This window comes from Epinephelus moara, chromosome 16 (genome assembly GCF_006386435.1).
Source record: "Epinephelus moara isolate mb chromosome 16, YSFRI_EMoa_1.0, whole genome shotgun sequence".
Taxonomy (NCBI): domain Eukaryota; kingdom Metazoa; phylum Chordata; class Actinopteri; order Perciformes; family Serranidae; genus Epinephelus; species Epinephelus moara.
Genome location: NC_065521.1, coordinates 42,695,457 through 42,714,761, shown reverse-complemented (window position 1 = coordinate 42,714,761; position 19,305 = coordinate 42,695,457). Strand labels below are relative to the sequence as shown.

Below are 19,305 nucleotides of genomic sequence, written 5' to 3'. Positions count from 1 at the left end.
TAACAGAGGTCTCATATCCTATTTTACTCTGTCCCACAGATTACTGTAGAGCAGGGTGCGGTACAGTTGTGCCTGGCGGAGACGAGATAATCAGAGTAAAGTAGAATGCAGTCTGGTGCAGTGACTCGATTAAGTCACTGTTGAGAGTCCTTGTCTCTCTTAACTCCTGCTGTCGCGTGGAGGTTGCAGACAGAAATGGCCCACCTTTGTGACACGTGCAGCAGGGAGGTTCATGACACCCCAACCCCTGTGCAACCAGTCATTACTGCTGCAGCAAGAGGTAAGAACACTCTATACTAATCTCACATATTGCCTAGTGATACCTACATATAATTTAAGTCTCAGCCGACGGTGACATTTTGGATAGAGTTTTTAGTTTAGAGTTTTAGAGTTTTTATCTGCAGTTGCAGATACTTTCAGTACTGTTTTATCTCACAATACATGAAGTAGCCTCTTTAATTCATGGTTCTGATGATGTCACTCGTTAGTAAAAAGACTGCACTTTCTCCGCAGGCTTAGACTGTTCGGAGTCAGCCCCAAAATTATGTTGACTTTTTATAATGCTGTTTTTGACAGTCTCATCAGATGCGGTCTTGTTGCCTGGTTCGGCACTCTTTCCATTCAGAACAAATCGAAGCTAGAGAAACTGATCGAATCTGCAATGAAGGTGATTGGACAAAAAAACTACTCATCCCTTCAGACTGTATTCGAGAGAGTCACTGTAAATCAGGCTCAAAAAATCCTTAAAGACTCTTCTCACATCCTTCACTCTGAATATGAGTTGTTACCTTCGGTGAGACGTTACAGAGCAAGCAAACATAAAACTAATCGCTATAAGCTCTCCTTCCTCCCAACGTCCATCACCCTTCTAAACAAAACAGTCGACTAAATTTTATTCTGGTCTTATATGTGCCGTGGTCTGATCTGGTTAGTATCTAATTTTTATCTTGACTGTATTCAGTTTCTTTTATCTTGCTGTTCTGTTTCTTAGTTATTGATTTTATATTATTGTAAACTTGTTTAATCAGACTATTTATTTGCTGGTGGGATCTTTGATAGCACTTTAGCACTTTTCTTGTTGACTACTTATGGTGCTAATGATTCTTGATGTAATAGCATCATTTTGGTGCAATTCCCCGGGAAATGTGCAATACTGTGTAACACTGTGACATTGCGACTGCTGACCTTCCTTTTTTTGTTATTGTCTGACATTTTTGTGAGTCTGTTTAATTGTTATGTTGTTTGCAGCTTATGTAGCACGATTGTCTACAACAAATTTCCCGCAAGGGACAATAAAGTTTATCCTGATCCTGATCCTGAACACCCCCGCCTCCTTCACATGAACGCACTTATGACTGGATAGGAAAACCCAGAGTTGACTGAACTAGTTGATAACCAGCTCTGTAGCACTGGTTACTGAGACGGCCAATGTGACAGGTTAGACAAGCCAGATAATGAGAAGATATCCTGGGTAGGTTATGCTGGCTTCATAGAACAGGCCTCTGATCACTTTCTGTTTTACTCACAGATTAGCAGCTACAAAAGTTCTTAAGGTTACTTTGATTAGGTTACTTAAAGGTTACTTCGATTGTTCAGCTACCCAGTAGCTGAAATGGCTGATGGTTTGGTGATAGCTACCGATAGCCACTGGGGAAAACATAAGCTCTATCCTTTTCTGTTTTTGTTGGACAGTGGTTGATGCACTTCCTTTGTTTTCTATGCTACAGATCCATTTTTGTTGCATTTAGTTAAGCATAATCTGCATAGACATCTGTTTAAAGCACACAAATTTCATGTGTATATGTGTTTTTAACTTAACTCTTTTTACATTGATTGATCCCAGTCTGTCTGTGAGCTGTAATTTTTTTCCCCATGGAGCTGACATGAAAACTATTTTAGTTCAGTTCATTTCTGCTGTCAGTCTGGTGAAGCCAGCAGCTCCCCAGAAACTTCTGGCTTCACCAGAGCTGAGATGTTACGGAAGATACTGGTGTGTGCGAGTCTGATGTAACAGAGAAAATTAAAGGCTGCAGCATTCCTGGTTTTACGCTATGGATCAAAACCTGCCTTCTCATTAACATCCAAGTGTTTTACAGACCCAGAGGCTGTATGAAAGAGAGCCTGAGCATTTCACTGCAGATCTAATATCAAGCATGCAAAAATTCAAAGCAACAGGTCGGGGTCCTTTAAGGCTCCGTCTCTCTTTCTTTCACTTTGTTATTCACCTCAATTTAAATTCCACATCTCCACTCCGTCCCTGCGGGCGTCACTTCATGCTGCCTTAGCTCAAGAGTATTAAGAAGCAGGAATTCATTCTTCTCCACTGCAATTAGTTTACTTAATTTGCCCATGAAATGATTCAGCGTCTGCCGCCTACTGAAGCACTTTGTGTTTAGCACTCAAGAGTGACCTATAATTGCACTAGGAGGGTGAATCAGAGCCTAATTGCTCTTTGTATAGAGTATGTATGTATTTCTTAAACATTAAGATGTATATTAGTCATGTGTACTCTACTGAGAAGCAAAGCAGGGCTATTATTGATGACACCTCATCATTTCAGGCACCCAACTGTGCTCTCGAGGTCAGAACTTAAAACTAGTTTTCAGGAAATCACAACTGTTTCTGCTGTTGTACGTCAGAATGATGGGATACTACAGTTTTATTATCCAGCACTTTGTGAGCTGCTCATGTATTATAGAATAATGGTTCCTAACTGTATGGTTACAGTCTGTGAATACAGACAGTCTGCAGGAATTGTCGGTTACTGTCTGTAAACAGTATTGTAGGTAAAAGTGAAAGAGACAGCCAACTCCAGATTCACTCTCATTTTGCAACGAGCTTTGTCCACTTGCCGTTTCGTCTTGCTCATTGTCTTTTTTCGACACTGCGTCCTCAAACTTTGCAGTTGCCTCTTGGATGCCTGATGCTTACAGTCTGCTACCTGGTTGTTACCTGTCTTGACCTCACCTGCACACTGTGCCCACGAACCTCCCGAACACATCAAAGCAAGAAAATAAGAAAATTTAGGGCAGAGTCTTTGCACATAAATCATAGACAGTTTCATTTTCGCTGATGAAAATGTTAGTGGTGAACTATCGCACACTGAAAGCTGAGAATAGCTGTGTTTGCAGTTATCTTCACATGCTGCATGAGCGACAGGCCGGTAAACTCCAGTAAATAGTTGCTACCAGGATGTTTTGCTAGCCAGCAAAGACATTTGCAGCAGAGCAGCGTCAGCCATTGGTGCGAGCTGTAATTCAGCAGTAAATAAAAAGCTGTGTGTCTGACTGTGGATGGTGGAGGTGCTTATTAAATTTGTGGAGTTTCTTAGTTCCCGCTCGCCTTGTAGACTTTACATTGTGATGATTTTTAAAATGCTTTTCACAGCTTTAGGAAAATTTTACAAATACAAAATCTCCATGGATCAAAAACTCAGAATACAAAAATTCAGAATTGACACTGCTTTACAGTTTGAGGATCTCTGTCTCCTTTATATCGTGTCCTTTGGGGAAAATGCTCTTTTGGCCGTAGGGGATTTTTTCGCTGAGACACCGTGAGTGGCCGCTGGGAAAAATTGGCTGAAAGGTGGAGGTGCTGTCCTGGGGGCATGAGGAAACTCCACGGCCACACACTTCTAGTTTGCCCTAAGTGAGGATTAAGAGGGAGTCCTTTTGTATGAGCCTTTACATTTTTTTGTTAGGAAAATCCTGCAAAGTAAAAGAGGAAGCTGTAGGAAGACTGTACTTACGCTAATTTAACTTGAATACATATACAAATCAGAATAAAATATGACAGGCCAGTCTTGCTTATTTGTATTTAAGTACGTAACGGACATACTGTAGAGGTATAAGTTCATAGTTTCAGGACAGGTAGACCATAAACATAATTTATTACTGGGTCCCAGGTTTTGTAAAAACTCTTAACTGAGCCGTTGCGTCTGATTTTTTCCAGCTTGATATTCTGTATCACATCTTTGATCCTCTGACTGTGTGATGGAGGGGTTATATCCTTCGTTTTAAATAAAACTGAGCTTCCAGTTAATAGGGAGGAAAAGACAATCACTTTCCGTAAGTGAGCAGGGATATTGGAATAATTTGGAACTGAGAATGTACCAGAAATTCCAGTTGTAGGAGAAGGCACAACATTACAGCCATAACCCTTGAACATAGTGTCCAAAAGGTATAATCAGAATGGGGCAAGTTTTACGCAAGACCGCAAGATATGGTATATAGTCGCCGGCATCTGTTTGCCCCTGTTACATATATATCTCACGTTTGGGAATATTCTTGCTAGTTTTGTTTTAGAGAAGTGTAGCAAATATAGCACTTTAAACTGTACTAAGGCATGTCTTGAGCATAGAGAAGACGAATGAGCCTTACAAAGAGCCATGTCTCATTCCACATCTGACAGTTGGACCCCTAGATCTTTTTCCCATTGCTGTCGAATATGAGATATTGAGAGATTATATCTATTCATGATCTGCGTATAAATGATTGAGAGTCTACCCTTATTAAGCATATTGACCTTTAATAAAGAAGGCGAGGTAATGGAGGAGTAGTTGGAAAAATAGTGAAAACTTTTTGCGCACAAAGTCCCTGATTTGTAGATAATGGGAAAAAAAAGAAAATTAGTCTGAATTTTCATGGATAATTTTTCAAAGCTGGCAAAAGTGTTCCCCATTGCTACATATACCCTCATCATACCAAATTTAGAAGCCTTTATCAAATAGAGATGGTTGGAAAAGATGATTGTTTACTACAGGTGAGTGAATAGAAATGTCCTGAATACCCAGGCACTTTTTGAACTGTTTCACATTGTGTTATGATTGGGTTACAGTTATGTTTCCATTAATATTATTAACTAACGATGGGAAAGACGTGTGAAGCAAAGCAGGAAGTGAGTGTGGCCTGTAGTAATTTCAATTTGTAGCCATGTGGAGGCTTTACCATAGCCACAGGGAGATAACATAACATAATGCCTGGTAATATGAGCTCAGGTTTGGAAAGGAGAGCCCACCTCGGTTTTTTGATCTTTCCATAATTCTTCTCTCATATGAGCTGATTTATTATTTCAAATAAAAGAAGAGATCATCTGGTTGAATATGTAAAAAAATTACTCAAAAATGAGTTGTTACGCCTTAAAGCCAGCAGTGGAGGTAGTAACTGCGCCAAATCAATGTCTATGTAAAAGATGTGAGTTGACAGGATGCAATGGGTGTGACATTTTGATGATGTGTTATGTGCCTGACCCTCCACCTGGAGATTAAAAAAACAGCCAGTAGCAGTTAGCAGCTAACTCAAAGAAGAAGAGCAGCAAACATAAATGTCCGCAAATTGGGAAGACAATGGGGTCCGGGAGCTCGTTACTCTCTGAGTAGAGGACACATCAGCCGCCACATAACAGGGATGGTAAATGATTGTCACTGCCATGTTATTGTATAGAAACTGCTGCAGCTTCTGACCTGGTGAAGGGCACTTTAAACAGAGCCAGTGTACAGTTAGATAGACCACTGCATTTTATCTATCAGTTTAAAACATCTTAACACCATACTGTGTTGTGAAAACTTTCATTTTGGCATTACAATTTTAAATTTGGGCATAAAAGAAAAAACAAGTGAGTGCACATAACGCTACTGACTGTTGTCTTATGAACTTATATCAGTCTATATGGAATATGCTGCCCTTACTGAGAGTCTATGTGTTTATTTCCTGACAGATTCTGTAATTATCCGACATGACTGACAAACACATAAAACATAAGCAGCAGGTTCCAGCTCTTTCTTACTGCATCTCTGCCTTTGTAATCTGATTCTCATGTCTTGCTGTTGAACCATCTGTCTGCACGGTGCTTGCGGTGGTCGACTTAAAACACAATCTCATCCCCCTTCTCTACACTGATGTCTCTATATTACACCTGTTTTTCTTCCTCTCCCTCCTCCACCTCTGTCTCTGTAGTCCAGTTAACACTAATTGATCAAATAATTCATCAAAGACACCAACAACACATATAAACACATCAACAACCCTGTCTGCCCCACTGTCCTCTGCCTCACACCAAGGCTGAACATTAGTGCCCCCTATGGCCAGTACAGGAAAACACCAGCAGGCTCTGTGCACATCCTCTGCCTCCTCTTCCTCCCTGCCTCCTCTAGACAAAATGACTGTGCCACAATGTTGTTGCATGAATCCCACATCAGCCTTTTCAGGCTTTTAAAGTGTGCCCTGAATCCCTTCCTGTCATTGTAAAAGTGATGTCACTTGAGTCCTGTCAAGCACTTAGTATGCTGCTTTTTGAAAAGTGCTTTACGAATAAAGATTATCTTTATATTCTTACAGCTCAAGAGATTTTAAGGAGTTAACATGAGTGCACTGAATCTATTTTGTCATTTACATGAAAAAGTGAATGTCATCAATGTTAAGTGTGTCTCTCGCTTAGAAAGCTGGCCAGAAAGCACACCCTTGAAATGAAAATGTAGAAGAAACTGTGCTGTAATTCAAAGCCAGACAACTGAATCCAGCAAAAACCAACAGATATACACCAACCAGCCAGTGCGTTAAAACTACTGACAGGTGCAGTGAACAACACTGATCATCTTGTTACAATGCAGTGCTCTGCTGGGAAACTTCAGGTCCTGGCACTCATGTGGATACCACTTGACATGCACCACCCACTCAAACTTTGTTGTAGACTAAGGCCCTGATCACACAGGAAGTGTTTTGGCATCTGGAGGCACCTTTTTGTATTTGTTTTTAATGAGAATTAAGCTTTTTGCTTGTGTTTTTTGCGTTGCTATGCGCTCTAGCCGCCTGGCATTTTTGCAGGAGCGCTCTGAACTCCTGGAGTTGAAAAAAGCACCCCATGCCATCTCTTTTTTCTCATCTTTTTTCCCATTGTCCAATCGGATGATTTGAGAGGCGGGCCTTCTGTGGTGGTCACGGCACAAGTTTACAGTTGGTAAAGAATGGAGGAGAAATTGGTGATAGCAGTTGCTGGATACCCAGAGCCCAACAATAGACAGCAGGTTGTCAAACTGCCCCCCGAGTCATCCTAAAATATGTCTGGAAACGTCCATGATGGAGGAGAAGCTCCTGGACCAACTGGTGGTACTCCCCATGATCCACCCTCTTCTTTAGGGTCTCATGTACCCACACAGATCTCTGTTTATCTGCTGACAGCCTCTCTGCCTCAACCAGAGCTACAGACAGTACCCTCTGCCTCAACATGTCAGCAGAGCTACAGACAGTACCCTCTGCCTCAACATGTCAGCAACTACACACTGATTACTGTCAAATAACTAAAATAAATAAATGCTAGATTGATTACATGGGAAGATTAGAATAAGGAGGTGAGTCCGTGGTTGCCTGGCAACAATCAAAAGGTGCTGCAAGCATTTTTTTTCCACTAGTGGCACTCAATTTTTTTCAGGGCCTAAGTACACCCCCTTATGTTAAAAACAAACAAAATGAAGCTTACACGGTAGTGCCATTAACAGCAGTTAATTGAGTGGCCACTTGAGGCTGGATCCAGAGGCCATTCAATCCCCATCGACCCCATGTTAAAATGTCCAGCGTTACAGCCTGGTACAAAAAACAGTTTTGGTCTCTGTAGCTTATTTCCACCTTCGTGACAGATGTATTTTTTTTATATAGCTCATCCTTTCACATTTACACGTACTCAAGAGCAGGCCACTTTGAGTGGAGGGCTTTCTGTCGATAGTGTCCTCGGCTTTTCAGTTAGATCCACCCCTTCACAGCACCAGCCTTCCTAAAAAACAGTTGAAATACTGAACTTGAGGCTTCAAAATGGGAGTCCACAAACCAATCGATGACATCACAGTAGCTATGTCAGTTATTCTTACAGTTTATGGTCCATGCCCTGACAGGTCAGTGCAATGTCTGATCCAAGGAAGCCTGACTCTGGGGGTACCTCTGGTGTCTCATGGATGCTCGATGGGATTGGGATCTGAGAACTTTGGAGGCCAAGTTGATGCCCTTGAATTCTTTGTCACATTCCTTGGGCCGTTTCTGAGCAGTTTTTTTGCAGTGTAGCATGGTGCATTGTTCGCAGAGTACCGTTGCCATGAGGAGGTGTACTTGGTCTACAATGGTGCTTGTGTGGGTGCTGCGTGTCAGGTGGCAACCACATGAATGCCAGGACCCAAGGTTTCCCAGCAGAACACTGCAATGTGATGAGATAATCAATGTTATTCACTTCATTTGTCAGTGGTTTAAATGTTTGGATTGATTGCTGTTTGCTGAGCAAGACTGGAGCTGAACAAAATAATGCCTATTCATGGTGTCAGTCACTGAAACAAAAAAGGAAAGTGTTTTATTCTGGATTTATAAAATGATATGTGATACACGAGACTCCTCAAGGGCACAAAAACAAATATCAGTGGCATAGACGGGGATATTGGAGTGATTCCTTACAGTTTTTTTCAAACATTTGTGTAACCTGGGAGGCTGCATGAATCTTTAATGCAATCTAAATTAATCAAAATAAACCAAGCAAGATAATATGACCATTATATTGAACCCCCTGCTACATGTGCTCCAATTCTAAACAGGACTCTCAGGTAAAATGTGATTTATTTTGTTCAGAGGACAAAGCAAATGTCCTCAGGGGTACACAGTAATCTGAGGGCAAACACAGGAGCACCGAGGTGAGTGTTTAGATATCATTCAGGTACTCGCAACAGAAGTAAAGACACTGACAAACAACCTGCATTCTTCATTTGTCTTTATAAGCTTCTCCAAAAACAATTAAAATAAGAAAACTTTAGAAACACACTGATCAATAAAACAAGCCAAATATTAGAATCCGAATGAAGGTGAAATAACTATGAAAAGATAAATGGGAAAAGCTTCAAATAGTAAAGAGGGGAAATTGAAATCATCAATAACTAAAAGTATTATTATATAAGGTCCACATAGCGTCTTTTTTCCTCAGTGCTGACTTCCTCTTTCAATTGTTCTCAATGAGGAGAGATCTTCTGTGGCCACATGTAGCCGCCCAGAGAGAAAGCTCTGTGTCCACCGTCTTTTTTGTGCGACCACTCCAAGTGCTTCTAGTTGAAAATCTCTGAACTTTTCAGAAAGGCGCCAGTGATGTTACTGAGACTTCTGTAGCTTGGTTCCTGTCAAACCGTCACAACAAAGACAGACAAGCTTGTTTTTTGGGAGCAGATCGGCCGGCGGACACTGGATGTTGCTGGTGAGTGTTGTGCTTTTATCACTGTTTGCTTTGAGAGCCTGTTGTCAAATCTGTAGTCAACCCTTTGTTAATATAACGTTACATTAGCTATCGAGCTAATGTTAGTGTCAGGATATTATTGTCATAGAAACACGTCACTGGAATGAAGCGCTCCCCAACGTCCTGCCACCACTTTTCTGTCAAAGAAAAACGCTTAGGTTACATTTTTGTCAAGTGACTTTTAGAAAGAAAGTCTACTTTTTATCCGTCTCATGTTGGTGGGGAGCATTTTCCAGGCAGAAGTAGCTCAAAATATGATTAATATCTCTTCAAATATGGCAGTGCTGAGTCAAAATTGACCACGTAATTAAACAACTGAGTAGTTGTTGCTGGTCCATGCCATGACTTTTGTGATTGCTGACTGTATTCCGCTGTTAATTTATGACTCTTTCCTTTGTCTATGATTTTTAATTATATATACTTTTCATAGGCTGCACTCACACTAATTAAAGGTTACATTCAGGGCTGAGGGATTTATTGTTTTTATTAAAATCACAATTTAAAAGTAATTACAAAGCCACAATTGTAATGACAGCTTCCGTAATTAACAATGTCCTAACAAGTGGCAGCAAGTCAAAGATAAAGCCAGTGATTGTTGCTCTCACTGGCTACTTTGACTTAGTTGTACACAGCTGGTTTGTGTTTGGGTTTGAATCCACAATCTGCTGTTTCACAGGCATGAAAGAGCATGAAAAGATTTGGAAGTACCAGGGGCTGAAGGAACAATTGGAACAGATGTGGAAGATGAGGTCCAAAGTTGTCACAGTGATGATAAGAGCACTCTGGGCAGTGATCCCCAAACTGGCTCCAGCAGATTCCAAGTACAACATTTGAGGTCTCTGTCTAGAAGAGTGCAGTCCTGCCCAGAACTCCCATGCCTCTAGTAGAGGACCCAAGCTTGAGGAAAATTATATATATGTATATATATTTATATTTAAGGCCAAGAAGGTAGATCACATCACTCCAGTTCTGAGGTCTTTACACTGGTTTATTGTCTGTCAGAGAAAAGACTTCAAAAGTCTACTGCTGGTTTTCAATCCACCTCATTGTTCTGCAAGCACGCCTGATCACCATGGGGTCTGGAGCCATCAGCTGCTCTGCCCCCCGCCTCTAGAACACCCTCCGACCAGACATCCATAGCAGCAACTCTCCACTTTCAAATCCCGCCTCAAAGCTCATCTCTTTAAAATAGCCAATTTGACACCCGTCCGTTTTTATTTTTTTGTCCATTTTTTTTCATGTTACTTTATTCCTTATCTCATTGACCTTTTTAATCTGCTGTTATTTTCTCTATCTTTGCCTGTAAGGCGACGTTGAGTGTTGTGAAAGGTGCCTTTAAATGAAATGTATTATTAGTGTTATGAACTAAATGGTTTTAGGCCCAAATACCTTTCTGACCTTCTGCTACAGTATGAACCATCCAGACCTCTCAGGTCTTCTGGGACAAGTTTGCTTTGTGTCCCCAGAATCAAGACTAAACATGGAGAAGCAGCGTTTAGGTATTATTCACCACATATCTTGAACAAACTCCCAGACAGCTGCAGGTCTGCACCAACTCTCACCTCTTTTAAAATCAAGGTTGAGGACTTATCTGTTTGCCGCTGCCTTTTATTAAATCAAATATTTATTCATTTCTTATGAATTTTTTTATTGAACTTTTATTCTTGTATTTTATTCTTAGTGTATTTTGACTTTTTATTTTCTATTCACTTCTTAAATGAATTGCTTTTACATTTTCTATTCATGATGTGTTTCTTTTGCTCCTGTCTAGATGCTTTTGATGTTTTATGTAGAGCACTTTGAATTGCTTTGTCGCTGAAATGTGTTATAATAATAAGCTTGCCTTATGTTTTTTTCTGGGGGCACAGGGCAAGCCTAGGGCACTCAGTGTAAAAGGTCTGGCACTGTGCGAGCAGGCTGCTGCATGTGGCTCATGTGTTTTCTCTTCATGTCTAGTTAAATTAGTAGATTGTAATTGAAATTACAATTGCAACATTGGTTAGATTCAGTGTTCTGACTTTGCCACTTTACTTCCACAAATGTTGACGAAACATGGTTACCCTCAACACCCAGCAGAGATTTATAAGTACATGATTCATACTCTGGACGACCATATATGAGATTCTCAGGGGAGAAGTTGGGGTAAGGTTTGAGCTTGGGTCAGCAGAGGTCCATCTGCTACAGAGGAAGTGTATTTAATGAGTCCTCTGTGGTTCCTCCAGCCTTTGGAGCCTTTAGACAGCGCCAATAAATAAACGACACCATAGCGCACAAAACCAATTCCCTCCGGCTTTCCTGTTGCTTCTTTCTTTGCTTCTTTTATCATCTTTATCCGGGGATGGTTCGCTGAGTATACGTGCTCTTTTCTAGCCACTTATTTCATAATTGTACAGAAACACATTTTGGACCTGCTCTGCGTGGCTGCTGTATTTTCCTCTATTATTTCCATTTGTTTGAATCTGTGTTTGTCAAATAAGCAGAGTATTGCTCGTTTAACTCCCCGCAGCTCATGCCAGCCACTGTTCAGAAGAGGTAAGGTTCATGGTGCAGTACACTGTCATTATGTACAGTGATAAGTTGTCTAACCAAACTGTAACATGGTTTTATCATGTTTATTGAAGGGGGCTTTCACACCTGCCCTGTTTGGTTCAGCTCAGTCAAGATCAAGTGTGTTTGCCCCCTAAGTGCGGTTCGTTTGAGCAGGTGTGAACACAGCAATAGCACAAGGGTGCGCACCAAAACAACTGGACGAAGACATTTTTGAAGAAGTGGTCTCGGTCCATTGTTTAGAAAGTCTCACATTTTGCAAGTGTCCTCTTCTTCAATATTTTGTTTAATTCCTGGATTTTTCCCACATGGACTTTCTGACCAATCAAGTGCACTTTTCTTGTGCAAAGCATTTAATCTGGTCCGCTTGTAAATGCTACGTGAGAACATGAACCAACTCTAGGCAATTATACAACTTCATAACAAAATTATTCCCTGATTCAGACCAAAGTAAGACAACTCTAGGTCTGAAAGCACCCTAACAAAACATAATTGAGACTTGTTTTATGCAGCATTTGCAAATTGTTTGGTTTTTATCTCTGTGTTTCTTCTAAGGAAATCGAGACTTTTTTTGACCAAGTATTATTTTTAACAAACTATATTTATCAATTCATTTGAAGTCTAGATTGATAGCTCTACCCTTTTCTTTCCTTTTTAAAAAATGTGTTCAACCTTCTCCTTGCTGCCAGCATCCCATCCAAATATTACCTCCTATTTTCCAGTGTCTTTTTATGAGAAAATTGCAGTATAGATATAACACCTAGAGACACCAGCTGTGTTTGTGTCCACTCTGAACCACGTTGCCTGTGATTACACATTACACCACAAATGTTGACATGAAGAGCTGCACCTGTAGGACGTTAATGCTCGTTAGATGGAGCAGCTGTCTGAGTGGCAGATTCCAAACAGTTTACTGTTGAGACAATGGTGCAATAAAAAAAATTAAAAGCTACAGTAAGTGAAGTAATGTTGAATTTTACGCCTCTTTAACCTCTGCTTCTCTGCCAGAGTGGGAAGAGTGGGTGTGATAAAGACTATTACACGCTAAAAGTTTAATTTTCATGCTTTTTTTTCTCGGGTCACTTAATATTAAACACATTATATTTTATTTATGAGTATATCAATAAGTTCAACAACACAACATGGAGGTAAAATACATTTTTAAAACAAAAATTACTCAATGGATCAATCTTCAACATACTCTGAGTTGTACAAATCCCTCACACTGGTTGAGCCCCGTTTTTACTTTATCAGATGAAATGATCGCCCTCTTGCTGACACACTAAGTGTTACCATGGTTTCCAAATAATCTCGACATAATTGTAGCAGAGAGCACTTCCTTGACATTGGCCATTATCTACAAATGGAATATGTAAATGTATTAATAGCTTTTGAATCAATGTTTGAATTGCTTACAGAGTGCTGTTCTTGGTCTGCACTTCACCTGGAAGCAGAGCGGTGTAGTTATCTAAAGAGACACCAGAGGTTCGGCACTATCAGCCCAGTAAATGACAATCATTTCTCAATTCACGCGTGTGAAATAAATTGTGTGTCTCCTACCTTTCGGGACCAGTTGGTTCAGTTAATTTTGGTACACTGTCAACATCAACTCGTGTACTGTGTGACTTATAAAAATTATTTTGTGGATTTCAGAACACAACAGCAAATAAACACACCATTCCTCTACCACAAGCTCATCAGCTCCCACTGGATGATTGGGACTGAAAGACCTGCAGGCGGACAAAGTACTGAATTTTTCAGGTGGGTGTTTTGCCTTCGCACATCATTTTGAAAATTTTAACAATGTGGCAAAATATTACAAAAGCTGAAATATGGCTGCATGCTTTGGGGAATGAGTGGGACTAAAGGAAGGTGTAAGCTGATTTAATTATTTGGCTCAAAGAGGAGATGAATCATTGAACAATATGACTGTGGTTTGTTTGAATATTACCTACAGCAAGATATGACACTGCAACACATTCTCACTCCGACCTTGTCACATATTGATGTTTGGTCATGGACTTTGCACATCCACATATGACAAAGTACCCCAGGTGCATTGGTTGTTGACGTTCTGACTCACCATGTCAACTTCTGGCTGTCACATGCATTGTCTGTTTTCAAAATACATTTCCGTTTTCAGTGGAAATGTACAGTTTGCACACAGTCTCTCTCAAAATACACAAACTATGTCGATACAACGCCGCAAACTGATGCTTTTTTTCCTTCAATAACAAACGCATGTGGTTACGTTTTGCCAACACTCGCTTGTGGTTGGGAAAAAGGAACAGGGTTTGGCTTTATAATCTTACAGGAAGCAAATACCAGCCTCCCAGGTGAAAGGCGGTGGCTGTTGGACCCATCCCACCACCCCTCCTGCCCACCCTACTTGTACTTCCATTGCCTTAACTTGTGTTGTTGTCCAATAATGGCGACTGGCCGCCTATCATGCTGACATGAAAGGACAGATCATTTCGTCAGTGTCTTATGTCAGAGGTCTCTGACCAAGAGGCAGTTTTAGACCACTTGATGGGGTTGGACAAAGCAATCAAATTCGGTATCCGCCTAGATTTCCTAGAAAACTAGATTGTATTTCATGTTTTCACCAACAGGGCAAAGCCATCTTACAACAAGCTAGTTGGTGATGTCGCTGTGATGGTTCGTCTCTGTCGTCTGCTTGTTCGCCAGTAGGACTTGTTGTGGTAGGCTTGGTAACCTTGGTACTGTAAAGCATGTTTTGTCTTTTGATGGCTGTTTTGTTCTCTGACAATGTTTTTTACGGTCAGTGTATGAGATGTTTTGAGTAGAGTGGTGCTGTAATGAACATGAAGTCACGTAGAGCCCAACTGTTTGGACACATGTTGCTTCGCCAGTGCCGGTGCAGGCATAAGGTGTAGGTCCATCTCATTTGCTGTCTTGACAATAGAATAGGAGTTTGGGATTACTTATATAGATATGCAATACTGGGAGGGGGGCCATTACCAAAGTTGGAAGGAATAAACAGCATTAAACTTTTGATTTATGATCAAAGGCGAAGCTAACATCATCAACCAGCCATCAAGTTATAAGCCGATTCCATCGCTGACGAGGGAGCTCTTTGCTTCCAAAATTTTACTGAATCCAGATCTTGGTAATGTCTCACATAAAGGGTCACAATTATGTACACCGAGTAGACGATGAGCGCACAAAGGCAAAATCTGACTAGCACCACCAGCTGTCTAACCCCAACACACACACATGTCGAAATGGGACAAACTCAAGTTGTGCTCAACCCCGACAGTTCTTTTAATGGTGAGTCATGCAATTTTTTTTTTTTTTTTGCTGATACTTCATGATGCAGAAAATGCCACATCTGACTCAGTCTCTAGGTGGGAATGATGTTGATCATGATATAAAGTGGCTTGTGGATGTGACCGCTGGATTAGGCTAACATTAGCTACGTTAGCTGCTACATAATGTTAACGCAACATTCTAAGCATCTTGTGTTATTGTGGTCCGACAACTTGATGGAGAGAGAGTGGTAAAGCACATGTTGGTGTGGAGCAGTGTTTTGTGTAGTTTGTCAACCTGACATTGAATTTAACTTTAGTTAGTCCATGAGTACAAACTCCACTGAATCTACAAATATTAAGTTAGTAACTAATTAAAGTGGTCTGAAGTGCAGAGTTGTAACCAGTGCTGATAGTGAACAACCATCCTAGTGACACCACCGGCTAGCTTGTTGTAAGATGCCTGTGCCCTGTTGATGAAACCATAAGATACAGATCTAGTTTTCTGCCAAATCTTGGTGGATATCAATTGCAGTTTCATATCTCCCCTAAGATTAATATCAAACAAACCACGGTCATATTGTTTAATGTTTCATCTCCACTTTAAATCTGTAAAACCACTGGTATGGTCCTTTAAATCCAGATCAGAGTTCAATCAGCATCTTTTTCACCAGCTTAAATGAACTGAACCAAACAGGCAAACAGTTGGTGCAGCAGAACACAGTAAGTCCACAGCCTATGACACAACTGGTGTTTTGTTGCACATCATTTATCTCAGCCAGAACCTGGCTGCTTTGTGAGCTAAAGGACTCAAAGGAATTAATCTGCTGCCGGAAAGTGAACCCAGCACAGAGCCCTGAGGGGTGCTGAGATTACTGCTTGACCAGGCATCACGCTGACACAGTCACAGCCAGAACATCACTCATTTAAGACTCACTCACTCACACACAATAGTTCATTAGCAGCAATTTGGCTGATCGGGTCAACTCAGGTCACAAAAACATCCGCTTTAAATCACTGTGACAGTGTTTCAAAGGCCGCTGACCTCATACCAGGTTTGTTTTCCTGTTTGGTTATTTTTCTTTATCATGTGAGTGAGTGGTTGTTTACAGAAGAATGAAATGTGATGTTGATTTATTTTCAGCACCTACAGCAGAGTTTTACAGAGAAATGTTTCAGCTGTCTGTTTGTTTCAGCGTTCTTTAGGTACAATAAAAGATCACTTTTCATGTGTGTGCGTGCGTGTGTGTGTGTGTGTGTGTGTGTGTGTGTGTGTGTGTGTTTGGCTACCATTTCCATCATACCTACTGTGCACAAGCCCCATTCTCTTAAATAGTATCAAGAATTTAACCCCTTGTGATGTATCACCTCTGTCTGTGTCTGAACTAAGAAGATTTTTTTTTCTTTTCTGTGAGTTATTAAGAACTTACTCGGACGCTGCTTCGTCACTTTGTCACACATAAACACTGCATTGACTGCTTCAGCTAGTTGCTCAGATACGTCAACGTCGCCATCATATTGAACCAGCAATATTTGGCCCTCAGCAGTTGCGCCCAGGCATTTCAGAGCAGAGAATACTGCTTATATTTTCAAGATTTTGAAACCTAACCTAAGCAATTAAAAAAAAAAATCTAATTAATTACATGCTTTGTGATTAATTAATCTGAATTAATCACATACATCAGTTTTTGCTGTGAAAGTATTTGAAAAAATTCAATTTAAATGAATTTTGGCAGATGTGTTGTAGTAAAGCTGCTGGGTTTTGGACACAATTGTCCCCCTGTCCTCTGACATCGAAACTGGTCTGCAGTCCATTGCAATCCATTTTGCAAGGGAGTTAGTCGGTCACAGGTAAGCTTATTCAGTTCGTGTCTAAACACCTGGCTGGCTGCTAGGGTTAGCATCAGGCTGTGCTAGCTTGGACCTCTGGGTTCGCTTTTTCTGTGATCAGTTAATCAAATTAAGACATTATTTTGTCAGTCCTGGCAATTTTTTCATCATTCAAACTTGCCTGGATGATTAATAACAATTTTTTCTGTGGCGTAACTGACTCAGAACACATTTTTTTTAGCTTTAACTTGACTTCAATGCTCCAGTGAGCAATATTTGGAACATCACATGACATTATGTGATGTAGAAAGGCTGCTAATTTGTTGACACTACAAGAACTAACACAAGGGTTTTTACACATTTCCATGGACAAAATTTCTGCTGTCCTTTTCCATGACTTTTTTTTCCCAAAAAAGTTTTCTTCCATTTCAAACCCACAGTGGAATGCAACAAGTTAAAGCACATTTTCTGCTGCTTGCATTATGGGAAATGTTGGACATAACTAATTGGAATATAAACAAGTGACATTTAAAGGTACATCTGCTGATTTTTCACACTGAACACTTTGATATATAGATGGAAAAATCAGAGGTTTAACCACATCCGAAATTATGAATCACTTTTGGTGTTAAATTTAGATGTTGTATCCGACCTTGTCGGAGTGACAGCAGGTTTCAATCCTGTGAGTTTTGGTGGCAGTTGGAGCATCCTCTGGTGCACAGATTGCTGCTGCCTCATTATCGTTTCAGTTTCGGTCAGGAAAGGTAATCAGCTCTTTGTGATTGCTCTTGTTGAAATGAGATTACCTTGTTCAGGTTTTGACAGAAAACATAATAATTGTATTGTTTCAGCCTTAAACCATCTCTTCTTTTTTCTCCGTGTTACTGTGGCAAACAAACCCTCTGTGCTTCTGTTTTTAGGAGTTTAGTAATGTTTCTCACATAACCTGTGGCAGGTTGGCATTGTCCTTATTTGCTTTTTTATTGCAGCACTTCAACATTTTCCGTGTGGAGTTTGCTGTCATGGACAGGTATTTCTGAAGCAGTGATATGTATCAAAAGCTTTTTATGAGTATTGCTTACATGATGCCATCTTAGAAAGATGGTGAGCAGACTTTAGCAGGTGCTGGGGTGGCAGCCCACCTCCTACATGCCACACAGTGTCTGAGAAACACTGATTTGTAATGTGAAACTGCTTCATTCAGTGTTTTTACCAGTTTTAATCACCTTGTTGGTTTGTTTGGAGAGAAACAGACCTCTGGGCATAATTTGGCTCATGGTACAAACCTCCTGAACAATGAACACTGAAGAAATTCTAATCAGAGGTTTCAGCTGGTTGCAGTCTGCAGTCCTCACAGCTGCATGCCACTAAATCCCCCTAAATATTACAAACTGCACCTTTAAGGTAGAGTCACATTAGATTAATGTTGTGATTATATTTATTCTGTCAAATCCAAGCATGTGCTTCCTGTTCCTGTCCAAACTCCTGCAGGCCAGAGTCATAATCAGATCGTTATTCTGTTGAAACACCATCGCATTACTCAGCTCCAAACTGCAGCACACTGTACACTGTTTACAGGATGCACACTGTGCTTTCTTTATCACCCACATCGGAACCATGACATCACCGTTTTTGGTCTGAGGGTGCACACAAAGCTAATGTGATTACAGTAACAGGTTGTATCACTCTAATCCTGTGTGTGTGTGCCATGTGTTCCTCTATGTTTAGCTGCAGGTTCTGTTTTATCACCACTCAGGATCAAACACGGTATTAACACACACACACACACACACACACACTAGGAGTGGACCATATCTCGTTCATGATAATACCGGTGGAATTTTTAATATCATATGAAAAATCCATGCCGTGATACTCACGATATTTCGACTTGTTGACATATTGACGTCATACTGTTACCCACGGCAACAACAAGCATGGCTGGAAACAAAATTATTACTGACTCCACAGGGTTCCACAGAGAGGAGCAGCTTCAGTAGTGTGGAATAAACTGTGGAGTCCTGAATGTTTCATGAACAGCCCCGGACTTCTCAGACTCTTTTAGTGACTTACTGCTCAGAGGGAACTCAGTCAGCGGCTCCTCTGGCAGCAGCACAGCGTCTCTCCCTCTCCTCTCTCGGCGTGCACACACAGGAGTCGGTGTCATCATGTGATTTTGTCATAAACCTTTGGTAATGTAAACCTACATGACGCTTGCGACTTGATAAAAGACTCCATATATGTGAATGTGTGATAGTTGTGGTATCATAACAGCCTGTCACAGGTTACAGCGTGATGATTAGAGGAGAAATGGCAGAGCATAAAGGTCCAGGTGGAAAAAAAGAACAGCTCAATCATTTAGGATTTTACTAAAAGAAGGAAATCAGCTGTTGATTTATATATAGAG

At 40.7% G+C, this 19,305-nt stretch overlaps 1 long non-coding RNA gene across 1 annotated transcript in view; it reads left to right on the top strand.

Annotated features, from left to right (window-relative positions):
- LOC126403174 (uncharacterized) overlaps nucleotides 1-13,549 on the top strand; it is a 75,851-nt gene extending 62,302 nt beyond the window's left edge. Inside the window, exon 3 of the long non-coding RNA XR_007571295.1 lies at nucleotides 13,453-13,549. This is a non-coding gene — a long non-coding RNA (uncharacterized LOC126403174). The remainder of the gene's footprint in view (nucleotides 1-13,452) is intronic.
- The last annotated feature ends 5,756 nt before the right edge of the window (nucleotides 13,550-19,305 follow it).